Source organism: Aethina tumida, chromosome 3 (genome assembly GCF_024364675.1).
Source record: "Aethina tumida isolate Nest 87 chromosome 3, icAetTumi1.1, whole genome shotgun sequence".
Taxonomy (NCBI): domain Eukaryota; kingdom Metazoa; phylum Arthropoda; class Insecta; order Coleoptera; family Nitidulidae; genus Aethina; species Aethina tumida.
This window is the reverse complement of record NC_065437.1, coordinates 32,572,518-32,590,087: the sequence shown is the minus strand read 5'-3', so window position 1 is coordinate 32,590,087 and position 17,570 is coordinate 32,572,518. Positions and strand designations below refer to the sequence as shown.

Here is a 17,570-nt window from a genome sequence, read left to right as displayed (position 1 = left end):
CTGGAGCTAACCTTTCAAAAGAAACGATCCTTATATGGTGTTGTTTTATTGTAGACGATAAAATTTACGTATACCTATCTATACATAAATTTTATGAGAATGTTAATTGCTGTTAATTATTGTAATATCTTCCTTATTGCAAACATAATGATAATTTTATTTTAAACTTATATCTGTATCCGAAAGAATTGAAAAGTGTTTAATTTTTATAGTAATAACTTATTTGGAGAAAATCTTGCTAGAATATTCAAGTTATCACAAAAAAGTAACTTGGACCTTTAATAATGTAATAATTTGCAAAAAAATATTCAAATTTTTTATATTCTATAAATGAAAAATTTATTTATAACTTATTGAAAAGGAATGAATACAGTAAATTTTAATTATAAAGATATGTAATTTTAATTTAAACACTGCATATTCATAAATATTAAAGGTTTGTTCATTACCAAAATTATCCTATTTAAATACGCCTACAACAAATTTTGATTCATTGAGCTGAACCACAAATTTCTGTATACATTTTCTAGTAATTTGTTTTAAAATTAAAATTATGTTGAACTAAAACATCTTTATTAAGAAATTCTTCAGCGAGAAACTGGGAGTACAATGAACGGACGAACCACAAATATATGTAAGGCCGGCAATTTAGAGATGGAGCTCATCGAATCCGATGAGTTTGCACTAATCAGCGTTGAGCAACCTGCGTGGGGTGTGTGAGGGGGAAGGGGGCAATAGTGATTACCACTAACATGGAACGGGAATTGCTCATATATGTGGTTAATCACTTTTTGATCACACTCGTCTGCTGGCTGGCTGCTGCGTTTCAAACGGACCGAAAAACGGGGAACGGGCACTCATTAAAACGCAAATCGCTTTATCACACAGCGAGAGCAAAGAAATAGCTGAGAGAAACCCGAGTGATTAGTGGTCTTCAAATACATTATTATAGTTTTGCTTCTAGCTTACTTTATTTATGTTGTTGCCTTTCCAAGATTTGGAATTAGGAATCAGAAAATGAGTGTTTTATTGATTTACGAAATTCTTGTTATTTAACCGAAATATTTTTGAAGGATTGACGTAAAATGACGCAGGAGGACAAATTGTTTTCTTCGTTCATGTATATTGAAACAGATAAATGTAATGACCACAAAAATGACGAGGACAAAAAATAAATAAAACATTCAGTTTTCAGTTGTAATACGAACTTAAATTCATTTCCCGATATAGGATTCTGACATTTATTTGCTTTTGAAACGGAACAATTCCCCTCATCGGTCTATATCTGGGCGACAAATACACCTGGTGCTAGCTGTGCGAAGCTTTGTTCATAACTTCGTTCTATCCCCCGGTGAAAATTGAATTTGTAATTGGTATAGACATGGAATTAGCCATTTCATTCGATCCGTTCTATAAAAAAACTCACACACCGACCGTTGTAAAGTGTACATCAGAAAATGTAAAGCAGGATTCGATTAAATTGAAACATTTCCCCGATTCGAATTGCAAACATTATAACGAATTTTTAATAACCGGAAGTCCTTGCAGGGATAAACTGTAATATCTTTTATTTACACTTGACGGAAATTAAATTTAAAAGCGTTATCTGCATCAGTTTATTGATACAGAAATGAGTTTACAAATCAGTTAAAATTACAAATATAAAAGTAAACCTTACAAAAGGCATGGTGTCAGTATTTAGAAACTAATATTCAATCAGCAAATGGAATTCTTGTAAACCCCTCATCACCACAGACAATAAAAGAACTTGAAGTATGTTCAGTTTGTGATCCATCCATTAACATGCACCGAAAATTTCGGAATAAATTCGCAGACAAAATACAAACAATGGCATTCAAGAGTATTTAAATGTGAACCGGCGGTTGGGCAGAACAGTCGGAACACATGTAAATTGCAAAATGCGCTTTGGTTACCTCGATGATGAGTGTAGCTGCCTACAATGCCATGATTTGTTGTTCGTCGGAGATTAGGATGTGCATACAATGCGAACTCTCTTCATGTTGAGTGACGTGTGAGGGCCCTGACTCGGGCATCTTCCATCCGCGAACCGTTCAATCAAAGCAAGACTCGGTCCCGAGTCTTCGAACCGAGTAATGGCGTCTTCCCGTCGCTGAGCTGCCATTCAAATAGATAATTTATGTCATAATGTTGGACCGGGAGTTTGCTCAAAAGCCTGGTGAATTGACTGGACGCTCTATATCACCAACAGGAAAACTTCCTTTGATAATGAACACGTACCTCACAATAAGATATCATCAATGCTTTTGTGCTTTAATAGGTCTAATTTTTAAATTTAGATGTAATACAGCTTTTGTAACTTGTGCATTATACCTGGAATAGAAACAAATGGTATGTGAATAATTACGCTGTCGGTCCGGACTAATAATGCCTGGATTGTTGGTGCATTCCGACAACTTAAGCGGAATCGACCATGTCAATAATGTATTAAGTAGCGGAGCACGGTACATTTAGCATTGGCCAATGAAATCGGAATCGGCGTCGGGGAACTTCAATCATTAATGAAGAAAACCTGGGGGGAGAAAACGTGCAAGGAAGACACGAATCCGTCGGTTGTTAGTAAACGTATAAATGTGCGGCCGGACAGATGAAATTAAGCCTCGGCTAGGCGATGTCCCGACCGCCAGTAATGATAGCGGTGGTCAATGTTGGAAACTACCCTTTTGCCGAGACGCGCTTTGAAATTCAGGGTTCGGGTTTTTCCTCGCAAGGACTACATTCGAAATAACGGCGAGACCCCATATCGATTTGCGCTTAGAAGAGTTTCAATTAACGTTTTCACCCACGCGGTGTTTCGGGCGATAGAGGAGAAAGTCTAGAGCACTCTAACCCTCACAAACAAATATTCTCTTTACATAGGAACGGGATCAAATAAAAAGGTGGTAAACAGATTGTCTTTTAGATGAGTTTTTCAATATTCAACAAAGTGAATAAAGCCCTCGGATATTCCACTTTTGGCACAATGTAATTGCATTTATCTTTTTTCATCACTATTTACTATACCTATAGAATATTTATGTTTTAACAGGATACCGCCTCATCGATTATAATACAAATGTACAGTCCAACGATTTTTATGTTTATTTAATGCAGAGCTTTAATGTAGTAACCTTGTATACAGTTTTAATTGTGACACGGATCATTTGCATTCGTGATATGCGTGTAAATAAATAATTTGAATTTGATGGATGCATTTAAAACGCGCTCGTAACAGCATTATGCTCCCAACGCAGCCGAACAAATTTATGTCAGTTAAGGTGATTTTATCGTTGACGAATATTATCACCTGAACGTCCTTGACTTTGATGTACGCCCTTGTTTTAGGTCAGAACACGATATCTTCATTAGAAAAGCATATTAGGTAGAACACTTGTAACTGAATACCGCGAGATTATGGGGGATTATGAGTTAAACATGATTTACTGGAAATTTCTGCTTGAATTCCGGCAAAGCGTTTCGACGTTGAGCCGGCAAGGTACAGGATGTAGTTGGATTTAACAGCTGTATTGGATACAAGCGGATGTTATTTATTTTGATTCTGTGATGCAAATATAAAGCCATCCAGAATATTTGATTACAGCCAGGGAAATATTCAGCAGTTAATTATCATTATACATTTATCAGATAGGGATCTTTCACATTAATTTAATGTATGTACATGGAATTTTTTGGCCAATTATAATAAATTTGATGCTGATATAAATTAGTGGAAATTTGAAATGGGACGAAATTTTAATCAAAATTTATATTATGTATTCTCCGTTATTAAAGAGAACCATGATATTTTTTATACATTTTTATTGTTGTTATGTAATTCCTCTAAACTGATACAAACTTTTTCAAAAATCAAATTCAAAAAATATAGATATAATAAAACAAACTGTTACAAATCGTCGGTTTTGGCTTGGAAGGGACTTTCAAATATGTATTGGGCGTTTTGTCCAAAGTTTATACAACGCAATATAGTATAAACTATTCTTTGTTCTAGTGCACCACAGTCAAATCAGTTTTAACAGTCCAGTCAGCCCGCCATTTCACGTATTGATTCACATGTTGCATTGTTCGAGTGAAACATAGCCAGAACGGTGGCCGACAACCGAAAAGGGTTGGTCGGCCGGGGATGGGCAAAAAACGCACGACCGGGGGTGTTAAACGAATCGAAGGGTTGAACTAAGCCCGAGCGACCGGTTCCCGAAATGACTTGTGCCATTTGGAGTCATAACAAAAGATAAATTACCGGCCGAGTCAACGGTTTTAAATCAAAATTTGATGCAATTGTTTCCCAAATGTACTCGGGGGGTCTTGACACTGTGTATGTGCAAACTCGAATCCGCACTGTGTACCGATTTAAACGGCGAGAGGTCTGATTAACAGTTCTCAACCCGCTCGGGAAATGATTGATATAAATGATGTACTTTTGAAAAGTTAATTTTACGCATGGTGTACACTCAACGCTGATATATCGTTTAAAAAATAATTAATCAACGTGTTTCGTCGAAATTTACATGCATTTATTTGGACCGGTTTCTTTTTAAATATAAATTGTTGTACCTATGAGAGGAAGCTGCATGCAGAAATTGTAAATATTATGACATGTCAACGTTGCACATTAATAACTAAATGGAATTGCTGTCCCTTTTTACAACGAAACAAAATTTCATTTACTCACTAAAATTTCGGGTTGGCTTGTGCATTTATTTATAAAAATTCCCTTGTACACTAAGTAATAAAAAATGTAAACAAAAGTCCATTAATCACGTCCCATATTTATTAGGCAGGATAAACACGTATGTAAAAGCCAAATGCGACATTGTAGTTCTGTCATTGATGTGAAATTCAGCGTGTATGCAACAAAACCATCGGGAAACCAGAGACGGACGATTACAAAAGTAACAGCATTTATCACATGCAAATCTGACCGGGTTCATTTGGTAGCTGTATAGAAGAACACGGAGTAAACCCTTTTACAGCCGGAAAACCACAATGTATCGGATGTAAAATGTAACAATCCGCCGCGACTGAGTTGCCAGCGTCGACACCGTTCCGCGGAGCGAGTGCCATACGAAACGCGACCAATGCTTGTTTTACTGCCTCACTCCAACGTCGTACATTAAATATTTTTATATTCGCGATCCAAGTGGCTAGATTGGCGGCTCGAATGTAAATCCCCCATGCACCTTATCTGCGTAACACAGTTGCACCGTGCATCATTGTGACTTACTGGCCACATTCGTCTCCATTCCGGCCGGATTTGTGCGAAAGTTTTATCAGCAGCCAACATCTCTCTCGGCCCGGCGCAGTTTCACGTTATTTATTTCCATAAGCACGACCGTTTGCCGTTTGTGTGTTTCGCTGCACAAACACCACGGTGTGTCCGTGCACGAGCGCGTGGAAAGTGAATCTTCATGGGGTCTGACCCATTTCGAGACGAACCATCACATCAATTTTAAAAGGTGTGCTGAACCGCAACATCGCACAGTGGGATGGTCTTGGCCCAAAAAGGGTTAAAAAAGATTAAATAATTAAAATTGTACATGGTTACAATATATTGAAAGTTTCAGAATTTCATGATTCGCTTTCAAGCTTTGATTATCTATAAAACTGAAAGATATATAAGCGTTTAAGTGATATCTGAAAAATTAAAACTTTAGTCAAATTTAACAAGTGATGTCTCCTTATTTAAGTAGCTTACATAAGAATTTAAACAATTTCTCCATAGCTTCGTTTGAAGGAAATGATCTAACATAAGATTGTAAAATTAATTAAAATAAAGTTTTAAGAAGGAATAAGTTTTACACGTTTATCTCAATCTATTTCAAATATTATATAACGGTAGTTATATAACAATCTCATATGTAGTTGTTGATCTATTAATACCCGCAATTAAAAATTATTATACTTTATATATCCCATATTTCTGATTAAATTCAAAATGTTATAAATTTAAAATAAGTTACACGTAGTTAACAATTGTAAATTTTCATATTATTATTATTATATTAATAAAAATTAAAGTTTTAAATTGTCAAGTTTTATGTATTCGTTTCAATGAATATCAAATTTTAAATTAAGATTAATCTAACAATTCTATATACAGTAGGAAAGAGACATCATGAAGACATGATTGTTAATCCATCACTATGTATGTCCCATATTTGCACATTTATATTTCATATGATTTCAAATTGTTATAATAAATTAGATAAGAAACAATTAGCAGAGTTAAATATATTCAATTAAAGATAACATTTTCAACTTAGTTATGGAAAAATTTGTAAAAGTAAAATATGGTTTTTTATGCTAATAGTTTGATTTCAACGTTCTCAATCGATATTTAATTAATTTACCGTTAAATGGCTACTAAAAATTTTAATGTACACCTTATACCCCCGAGTATAACACTTACAAGAACTTGCAATATAATTGAACTTACGTTATATTTTACTTGACTTTGAACCGCAACTTGTTTGCTTGTAAAGATTATGTTGAAGTTAAGAACTTTCTGTCTATTACACTATAAAAAATATTTGTTGCCTGTGGCTCTAAATTTTTGCTAACTTTGATCGTCCAATGTTCAGACGTGTTATAAAAAAGTAAAATTTCATAATATCCCAATAAAAAACAAATAAAAATATTAATTAGTATTAAAATATTTTATGAATTTAATGTCAACAGAAATAGGATGTAAATATACAAAAACTTAATTAATAAATTTACTATGTGAAAATATCATTTTTAAATTAAATTGGTTAAATTGGTAATTTTATTCAGAAACTATAAAAATTTGAGGTTTATTGGGATATATTATGCAATAATGAGAAAAAAACATTAAAATCTAGTGACATTTAAGAATATTTATAAAAGTGTATAAAAGTTAATGAATAAATTTATTATGCGAAAGTATTATTTTTAAGTTATATTGGCCAGAATTAAATTGGAATAATAATAATATAACTTTAATTTGAAAATGTATATATAGTCCTTGATTTTTTAATTTGGAAAACCTACAAAAGTAAATGGTTAAAATTTTCATTTTGTACCGTTATTAGTACTTACTCTAATGCTTGTGGATAAGTTTGTAACAACGTAATGTAATTTAATATGGTATACATGCTTTTATTGTTATAAAATTATTATAATATTTTACTTTATTAGCATAAAAATTATTAATATATAGACATAAAGTACAAATATTATAAAGCAAATAAAAGAGAAAGCATATTTCCGTATCATATAATAATAACAACGAACATTACTTTTAGAATTGGACGGAAATATTGTATCTTACTGTGCGAATAAATCCCGGGATTTACGGAACCAAGGTAATGGGTCTCACCTGAAAGTAAATCAATTCGTTAGTAATTTGCTGTACAAGGATTCTACAGCGTATAAATTTATTGAAAATAAACAATCGAACCTAATAAAGTGTCTTTGAATTACATGTTACATTATTTGACCCGAAAATCTCTTCTGGGATCTGTGTACGTCCCAAACACCGTCGAAATCATCCAATTCCGCGTGTTCACGTATGAAATTCGATTCGAGCGTCGCAATCACAATCACATGCGCGACCTGAGTCTTGATGACCGAGTTGCCGTGTTTATGATTTAATTTGTCGTGCAAAAAGAAAAGCACCGGTCGTGAAATGCCGAACTGATGTGTGCAATTTTTTTTTAAAAAGCCGCGAGCAATCAACAGCGATTTCGAGATGTTCGTTACTCTGAATATTGACAGTCTGGATGTGTTCGAGTCCGAATGTAATTAAATGAGCAGTTTTCGTAGGCGGAAAATTAAATTTTAATATTTGGTTAGTCTACATGGCGGCCTTTGATAATTAACTTAAATCCAACTCTACTTCTATCGTAGAACGAGGGTACATTTTCATAATTCTGTAGCGAAACAGACATGTAAACAGTTTTCGCAATGCGAGACGAGAAAACTAAGACAATAATAATTTTTCAGTGCGCCTTTTGTATTTGCATAGGACCCGGTTTTAATTGCGTAAAGCCATGAGAATTCTTTTTATCATAATTCACGTGTAAACCACGGAAAAGTAAATGTAATACAATACTGCTATTTAGTTTACACGGCGGGACACGATAATGTATTCGTTTCAGTTACGTCTGAAAATATTTGCATGTGAAAATTTTGATAAAGCAGTGGCGCACCACTTGATACAAATGCGTCGATTCGTGCAACAATTCTAGCTAGTTTTTTGTACTTTAAGAATTACATACAGTAAATGGAATATTCATTTGTATGGTATTTGAAGTAAATTTTAACTCATTGTGCAAACATTAATTGTTGATTGGTGAAAACATAAATGCATCACAAAATTATAGGCATTTATGCAAGAGAACACAGTTAAAGCGATTACATTGAATTCAAATTATGTATTGTGTTCATCTTTCATCCTCTGTTAAATTGAATTAGAGACGTAACATAGTGGATTGCTAACGCTTGAACTGCTATTTGGGTTGGCGGTATGTTTAAAACAAAATATTTAAAACACTCAATTAAATCATTCTGGTTTAATCTGTTTGAAATTGTTTAAATATAAATTAATTACACATTAACTTTAAACATAATATTGCAAAACTGAAAGGTTTATATTAAAAATCGCGTTGGATAAACTATGTTAATTTACTCATTAAATATCAAACAAGCACATAAACAAAAATTGAGCATTCACAGTCGAAAATTTATCAACGAAATTTCATTTTATCTCAATAGTATGTATAGTAGTACAAAATATAAATACAGTTGAACTATAATTCGAATTGTTGATAACTCGAAGCAAATTAGTCGCCAATGGTGTCCAGGGTGAAAATTATGTGTAATTTTTACTTAATAATATGATGATGATACTGCCTCATGCCCGAACGGTCAGCAACAATTCTAAGATCAATTATCGATTGATTAAGATAATGATGGAAAATTCTACAATTTACTTTATGACGTTTACATAGTTATATCTTACATTCTAAATGGACGTACATTTTACTAATGGTTTTTCGAATTAAATGTCTTAAAGACAACTCCTACAATGGTAATGAATATATTTTGTTATTATACGTCCTGAAAGAAAACCTGTGTATGAAAATGCTGACAAAGCTAATCTGGAATGGTTTAATTGTAGTTTTTTTTGAAAACGAAAAACATAAATAATTGACATTTTGTATTTGTAAATAAAAATTTTACATAATATACATATATGTATGTATTACGTATTAAATATTTTATAGGTTAAAATGTTATATTTAATAAGTAGTGTACTTTAGCAGTACCTTTTGTAATATCATAATTACATGATAAATACACGTTTACAACTTTCTATGAAATGTTTTTTTTTTAATAATTCGAAGTCAAATTTTGTGGTAAATCATAGTTCTATAAATCACAGTATTTTTTACTTGATGCCATTATTTTTGTTTTAAAAAATCTCAGTAACACAACAAATAGTTCAATAATTAGTTGAACCTTGAATGGATATATGGTATCCAGATTTTGGATGGATGAACCTAATTTAATGGTTGTCGTTGATGGTAAATATTTGACGGCAATGTCGTGAGTTTAGTTTTAATTAAAATTGCTTAACTTTCCTGTTTGCTCATAAAACATAACGTTTGTGTAGAGAATGTGAGCTTGCGTGTCGGCATTTTGAATATTATTATGATGTTTATTTTAAAAATGAAATATAGTTCCTATAAAATATTTCTGTATTTCCTTAAATGAACAACGTTCACTTTCCTTATCTAGATCGCAATAAAGTTGGCCATAATGAGCTTAGCAGCTTTTACATGCTCCAACCTATTGTTTGACATACGAAAAAACTAAAATGGCGTATTTATACTGACACAAATCCCAAAACTAAATCCTAATCAGTATTCATATATTCAGTGCGTACAACTTAATGTAATTAAAGTAAAACACCAACACATGCATTGTGTTCATTCATATAATTATCTGTAAGTGAATACATTGTATCGTTTATCCATACAGTGCATATTCCTTTATTTCGTGCATTAAAAAAGCTTTTAAACCTAGAAGCAACGTACGTACACATGTATTGATCTCATCTACCGAAGTACTTTTAATTGATTGTCTAATTAATATAATATCATATTAACTACACTACGTTCACATCGTTTAGTTCTTAGTTGCGCAGTCACGTAATGACTTACCAGTTTCATCCATCGAAAAAATCTAATAGTCTTAGTGCAAGTAACGTCCACTAATTGTGAAACTAATTACTTTAATTGGTATGAAACTGCTAAGATACTGAAAATAATTATTGTACTCAATTAATTTACTAATTAGTTTGAGTCGATCCGCTTTTCTCTTACATATTCGATGTTATCAATTTTAATTTGACCAAATTAACTGAACATATAAAAAATTTGACGTGGCCATGCAGTTAAACTCCATCAAAATAAATTTTAATAAAGAAGTAAATTTGTGGCCGGAATACGTACTTCGCATGTTAACCGTGAATGAAATTTGCAGTTAGGCCCAATTCCATTTAAACTTTGTCCATTCATAATAATTCGACGTTAGGAATATGGCTGCTTACGAATCCGTCCTACTGCCCCTTGTCATGCTAAGCTGCCGTAAAATTTTTGGGCCGAAACATAAAAATTTTGTTATATTCACGCATGTGTGGATTCACGAAACGAAACACTTTTTACCATATTACAGCCTATCACCACGCACTCAATCATAAAACAACGCAGGCAATTCGCCTTGTGCTCACGCAAATTTCACTATGTTTTATACCTATAATTTAATGGGTTTCTGATAACGCTATGGCCAGGAAACGATTTAGCCAGACCATAAAAACTGCGGCGTATGCTTTCATTAATAAGACATATATTTCAACCGAACGAATCGGATAAGCTATCATCCCTAGACGGGCTCGTAATTTTCGGTAGTTTATCCACAAATACCTTAACATAAGTTAGTTTTATTTTCGTCTTGTCAGAATGGAAGGCGATCATATTTTTATATAAATCGTGGAAGAGTTAGGAACACGACTTCGTATTATGTCAAAAATACTTAATATTAAAAAATGGTAGCTTGGCACCCAACAACGCACACCACACAATTTGACCGTAATTCAAAAATTAAATACGTTTTCATGTTGAACATTTGATGAGTTAATTTATCGTCGATGAAATTGAGATATATCGTGTTGATTGGTGGATAGCCTACGATACGTCCAGTCGGCGCAAAAGATGAGTTAATCACATTAACATCATTACCTGATGGCCGCATAAGTAATGGAAATGATAATGGTCCGTTCTCATGACATAGGGGAATTGACACGTCATAGGTCGGTATTAGGAAAGTTAAAATTCGTACACGTTTTAAATTATCGGGCACGGCATCGTGTAATGTAATTGTTCCTGAAGTTCGGTTGTGGCTGAAATTTTTGCAGGTGCTAACTTTCGATAAATACTGACATCACGTGTTAGGTGCCATTTAGGGAACAATTCCGGAAATTCGACTTAAAACTACGAGATTAGATGCGCACGAAACTAAAGATTGCGTTTTAATGGAAACGTTTATTTTCAGAATGACATTTCGAACAGCGACTGCCGAAGTTATCTAATTACTTGCATTTAGTTTGACATTTGTACTTAACTTGTTTTTAGATAGACGTGAACGGAGATGAATTTGTATAATGCACTTTTGACAGGCGCATCCTACTCCCATTTGATTTTAAAACGTACATCCGCATTTAATCCGGTGTAACCCAATGAGAGAAAAACAAACAATAATCTAAACTAGATGTAAAAATTTGAATAACCCAATCAAGTATATGGCAGACAGACTGGGAACTTTCCCGAGATAACTTTTATATTGAGTTAGCCGTGTCAGATTGTTTTTTGTTACATCTTGACAAAGCATAGGGTACTTTGTGATTATATTTTTATCTGATTACAAAAAAAGATTTTCATCGCATCGAGGGGATGGCATCTAAATCGTGTCTCCTTCTATTTCGGTATTATTGAACATTCACTTCACATGTACCCTTGTGTGTTGTGTTTATTTTTCAATTCACGAAAATCACGAATTTTTAATGTTTATTATTTACTTCGAACGACCATTATTTTTAAATTTCTCGCAATATAATTTGATATAGAGCCCTTTTAGCCATTTTATGAGCCAATATGTGACATAATATCTGTTGGCAGGTGACTTTCTGCTCTTTTATAGTATTTTATGTATTTTTAACGGTGCGTATTTATATTGTAGGACAGTTTAAAACGGTTTATTGCAAAACTAACCGGAACTGAACTTGCTAAATGTTACAGATACCTTTTTTATTTATATAGTAAATTCATCATAAAATATGAACGAAATAAAATGGAAATGTTTTAAATAAATATGACTATAATGACTACTGCATATTACATTCTTTTCGAAAATCAACTCAGTATTTGTTTTATTAATATTGATATCTGAAAATATATAGTCCACGCATATGTATATAAATCGCATCACAGTTTTATCTCTTTGAATTTAATTTCAAATTTAGGGGACTTTATTTAATATCTGAGGGATTGCATGTTAAATTAATGTTAGAAAACACTTGACAAATTCAAAATGTTCAATTTTAAATAACAAAAAGAAAATTTCTTTAAAATTTACAGACCTGAACTCAGTCAGAACTGAAACAATCAGGGCCTCATATAAATTACGGGCATTGTGATCGATGAAAATTAATGCAAATAGCTATCGACTTTTTGGGGGTCCGCGGTTGAACTCTTAAATACTCAATTATCGCGGCTTTCGGTAGTTGTCTGGACGGAATTTGTTCTTTGGTGTACAACTTTCCCCGGGTAGAATTGAGCCGGGAACGTCTTTCAGCGATTGTGCATTGTTTGAACAATTGTTCGGTGCAAAATGGGGAAGAAGACATTCGGAGAAATTGAAAATTGATAAAGGGCTTTTATAATTTACAATTCAGAAACTTTCTTGGCTTGTAAAACATTTGCAATTTTTAAAACTACTTTTTACTTTACTTTTGTCGTTATTACTTTCAGTTCAAAGGTACAAGATTAAGCTTTTCATCAAAGTATTCGAACTTCGGCGGCTTTGTTCTGATTTGTCACTAAAACCAGTTATGATGAGTTTCAACTTTTATTAAAAATTAGTTGAAAGTTTCAATGGAATTATTCCGTTAAGTGCTGCATTCGTTTCGTTAAGTTGCCTGGATTTTTTAAAACGTTCTTAAAACTTAAAACTCAAAAATAACATTATGGCTAAAACTAATTTGTTCCCAAACATTAATTACGTTTTATGTCTGGATGGAGGGTATCAATATTTTTATGGGCACGTCACTGTTTTCCACTACTGCAAAAACGTTTTCGAAACTGAACGAGTATGTATAAATGCATGTAATTATTCTACGTTAACAACGTCGTTAATTTTCCCACTTATTCTTGATAATGTATTCATTTAGAAAATTATCGGTGCTCTGCAAAACTTGCAGTGTCGCTGGCAGGCAGCAGTTAATCCGTGAGCGCGAATTTAATAGTCGCAGGTATGTCAGCCCATTCCATGTTGATGGCATTGATAACACATGGGGCAATAAACTAAAAATAAAACTCGATAATTTACGGTGAAAACTGAGTGAACGAAAAAACAACGCCGCGAAACAGAATAAAAATTTCACCACATCAAATTTATTTATTGTTTACAAAGCACCAGTTTTTTTAATAAAAATAATGTAATGCCAATAAAATTGCTGAATTATATGTAATCTAGTTCAACATTTATCTAAATTCTTTTGTTGTGTGTAGTCCAGCCAGATTTACGACGGTAATTATTTAAAGTTATATACTGGTAGGAGATAAGATCGGCGATTTAAATATGTCAGGCCATTCCCCGAATTACGATTTAGAAATATGAAATAAAAATTGTTCGGAATCCTTTGGACTGTTGTGTCCAAGCGTAGGCATTAACGAATTCGGTGTTACGGTCGTCAGCTATTTAAAGAATATAACAAATCGACGGTCACTACCATTTGGTCCCATCTCATTATATCAAATAAAGGAATTCGATGTAATTTTTTATATGCACGCTGTGACTCCCCGAACACATATTACGGCCATATATAAACATGGAAATGCCATTCTATTACACATAATTCGTCCTATTCGGGGCATGTAACATGATTTTATCTCGACTCCCTTTTTCGGTCACACGTAATACTACACTTCTCAAAGAGAATACCGCACAATCTCAGTCCAAATATCGTTTAATGTGCCCCATTGAAACCTTAAAATTACATAATTCCGCCTGATTTCATCTAATTTCAGCGGGCCAGCTCCAATAAAAGCCCCACATTTTCGAAATTTAATGGTGGAGATTAATAAAGCCCTTTGCCATTACTTTTAAACTGATAATTGGATTTTTGAATGTAGTCTTTCCAATTACAAATTTTACATAACATTTCTTACAAAGCAATGATATTAATGATAAAAAACAAAATCAAAGTTAGGCGTCAAGATCAGAAAACATGAACAAAAATAAATGAGAAGAACGAAAGAAACTTTTTTTTTATCGCAAAGTAATACACTTGGTGGCAGTGTTGCAATCTGGATATTATCATGATCTCGTAAAAATTCGCACATTCATACTGGGAAACCTCATTAAAATATTTTATGATTTACGTGCGAATAAAAGGATTTTTGTTGCTACTTAATTCACCTTAACTGTTATAGCGCAGACCGCAACATCACTAAATATTAAATATCGCCTTTTACGATAATGTTTTTCATTATTAGTGCATATTACTGATAAAATTTGTTTACTTAGTATTTACAAAACGACCCTTAAACTATTATTTGCGAATCAAAAATTAAATTACCTTGAACCAGTTTCCAAAAAACAACTAAAATTATTTATTTGAGCAAAGTTGATTAAAAGGATTATCAACTAAGCATCTAAACTGCAACTTTAATTCGCCTACATGTATATGACTGTATGGAATTTAATTGAAAAGTTGTGTCGCTCAATGGTGAAGCTAAATACACCGAGCACGAGATATAATGTAACTTTGTTCTTGCGAAAATAATTTTAATTAAATTTGGCTATCAAATGTGACATTGCACGATATAACCAATGGGAACAATTATAATTACTTTTGTGTAATTATCATTTGCAATTGTTTAGACGATTAATGAACCGTAAGCATCGAATATTGCGTCGATATATTAATTATATATTACGCTTTAGTAATTTGCATCAATCGACGATTAAAGTATTTTAAATTTCTCTATCAAAAGTAATTTCAACAAACAAAACGCGATTTAGTTTTATCTATTGATTAAATTACAAATACGTTTGCAATGATAAATTTATGTTTTATGGTTAGCTGTCATTACGTGTAGAGTACTAAAAATATTTTAATATCTATTTGAAAATAACTAAAAGTGACAACCGTTATGGAATACAAAGAGAAGTCAATATGATTTTAATTTAAAACGAATGATGTTTCAAGCGAACAATAATTCGACATAATTTCCATTCAACTAATAACGAATCAATAAAACCGTTGATATCACTCATTTACCATCGGAATTTATGTTGAACGTATTAATATTTTTCTTACCGAAGCTGTATTTACTGTTGAACATGTAAACAATTAATTTTAACCAATTAACGAAACTCGCATTCACTAAAACAGGATGCCAATAAATTAACCACTTTAATTCAGGGACGCACAAAGAATTTTTGCAGAATTCATCCACGGCCGGGTCACCCTGAGGAGACAACCTCGTGTTAATTGGAAATCAATTTTTGTCTGCTCGTAAATCATCATTTAACAAGTATTAAAAAATGTTTGTCTGCGGATTAACATTTTTTACATGTGTTGCAATAAATCTACATAAATTACCACCCAATGAGTAGTCCATAAATCCTAAAAAATATTGTTCCAACAGTTTTAAGGAATAAGCGAATGCGTAATTTAGAAAAAACTTTAATAAATGACCATTGTGTTATAAATGGGCAGAACTCCAGTCATAAGCCATATAATGACTTTTTAATAACGCTAGTTTTGCATCTGTGTAATAATAATTTATAATTTATGACGTTCAAGGTCATTATCCTGAACAAAGTCTATGAATCCATCCAAAGATCCATTCATTACTTGAATACTGTTTTATTAACATAAATAAAATATGTTTCAGTTGAAACCTATTAAGGGTAACTTCAACCATCCAACGAGACATTTAGACCAGCTCTAAACATAAATACTTTATTACAAGGTGTACAGACATGAAGAATTTGTTCGCGGCATATAATCATCGAGCGCTGCAGGTGTTCGCCACAAAGAGCCAACGAATTAACCACAGAGTATGGTTTGACAACGTGTTGCGTTACAAGTCTGTCGGTTCACGGTTCCATGGCACCAAGGTCATAGACGAAGAGTGATCCCTCAATCTGGTCTCGATTAAGTAATTTAGAGCCAAGAAAACGCCATTGTTTACCACTTTGTTACTTGTTTGAGGAGTCACGGAATACTGTTTTCTTTGTTAGTAAAACATATTTCATCCTAACACCTATTTTTTAATTGCATGATTTATTATAAAAGGCAAAGTTACTTGTCGACGACGCAAACTATGAACCACCCTGGGTCTGTGCATTAATTAAACAACAACATTTTGTTTATATCAGACACAATGCCAAAAATGTTGATGTCTTAATAAAAACCCATCGACACAAAGTGGATCCGGCGGCAAAGGCAAAGACCGCAAAAGGACCAAAAACAAAACTTAATATACCTATCCATTTTTTCTGTGGCGTCTTTTCTCGATATAATGAAGTCATTATTTCCATAATTATAGTCCGGCCATTTTTTAATATAAATTACGTGGAACCGCATAAATCCGAATATGCAAATCATTTCGTGATTTGGAGCCGGTAAAAAAAAGACGGAAAACGTTTGCGGTTTCACAGCCACCCGAAGATATGCGAAAACTGGTTGTTACACTAAATGCCATCATTAGTGCCGACATATTCGGAATGTTAAAATAGTCTGGTCTCTATGTTTGATGACAAAAATAATAAAGAAGAAATAAATAATATCTTTAATTACCTTCCTTGCAACTTCAATAATGAAATTTGTTATTAATTTGCGTGAAATTAGTTTTCCACATTACACCATAGAATGACTGTAAACATTGTTTCTCAATCAAAGGTGAGAAAACACAATATTGGAAATATTGTTTAGATTACACTTCTCACAACATGTCTTTAAACTTTTAACAAAGGCCTCTTTTTATATGAAATGCTGGAGGATGTTCCGATCGACATTTGGTGGAAAAGAATGCGAGGACGTCAATACGGGAACGTTTGAAATCACAACATTTACATAATGCCTTTCGGATAAAGATCGTGGATCTTTTGTTTGATGCCGGCCACGGCTTGTCGGGTCACCGCTTGGAAATAATGAGTGAAGGTCAGTGAGTGCCGGTGCGAGTTACACCAAATCCACCGGCCCGATGATTGCACCGCGC

General features: G+C 33.0%; 1 protein-coding gene across 1 annotated transcript in view; it reads right to left on the bottom strand.

Moving 5' to 3' along the window:
• Positions 1–17,570, bottom strand: part of LOC109594953 (semaphorin-2A) — a 171,685-nt gene that overhangs the window by 134,574 nt on the left and 19,541 nt on the right. The gene's annotated exons all lie outside the window — the stretch shown is intronic.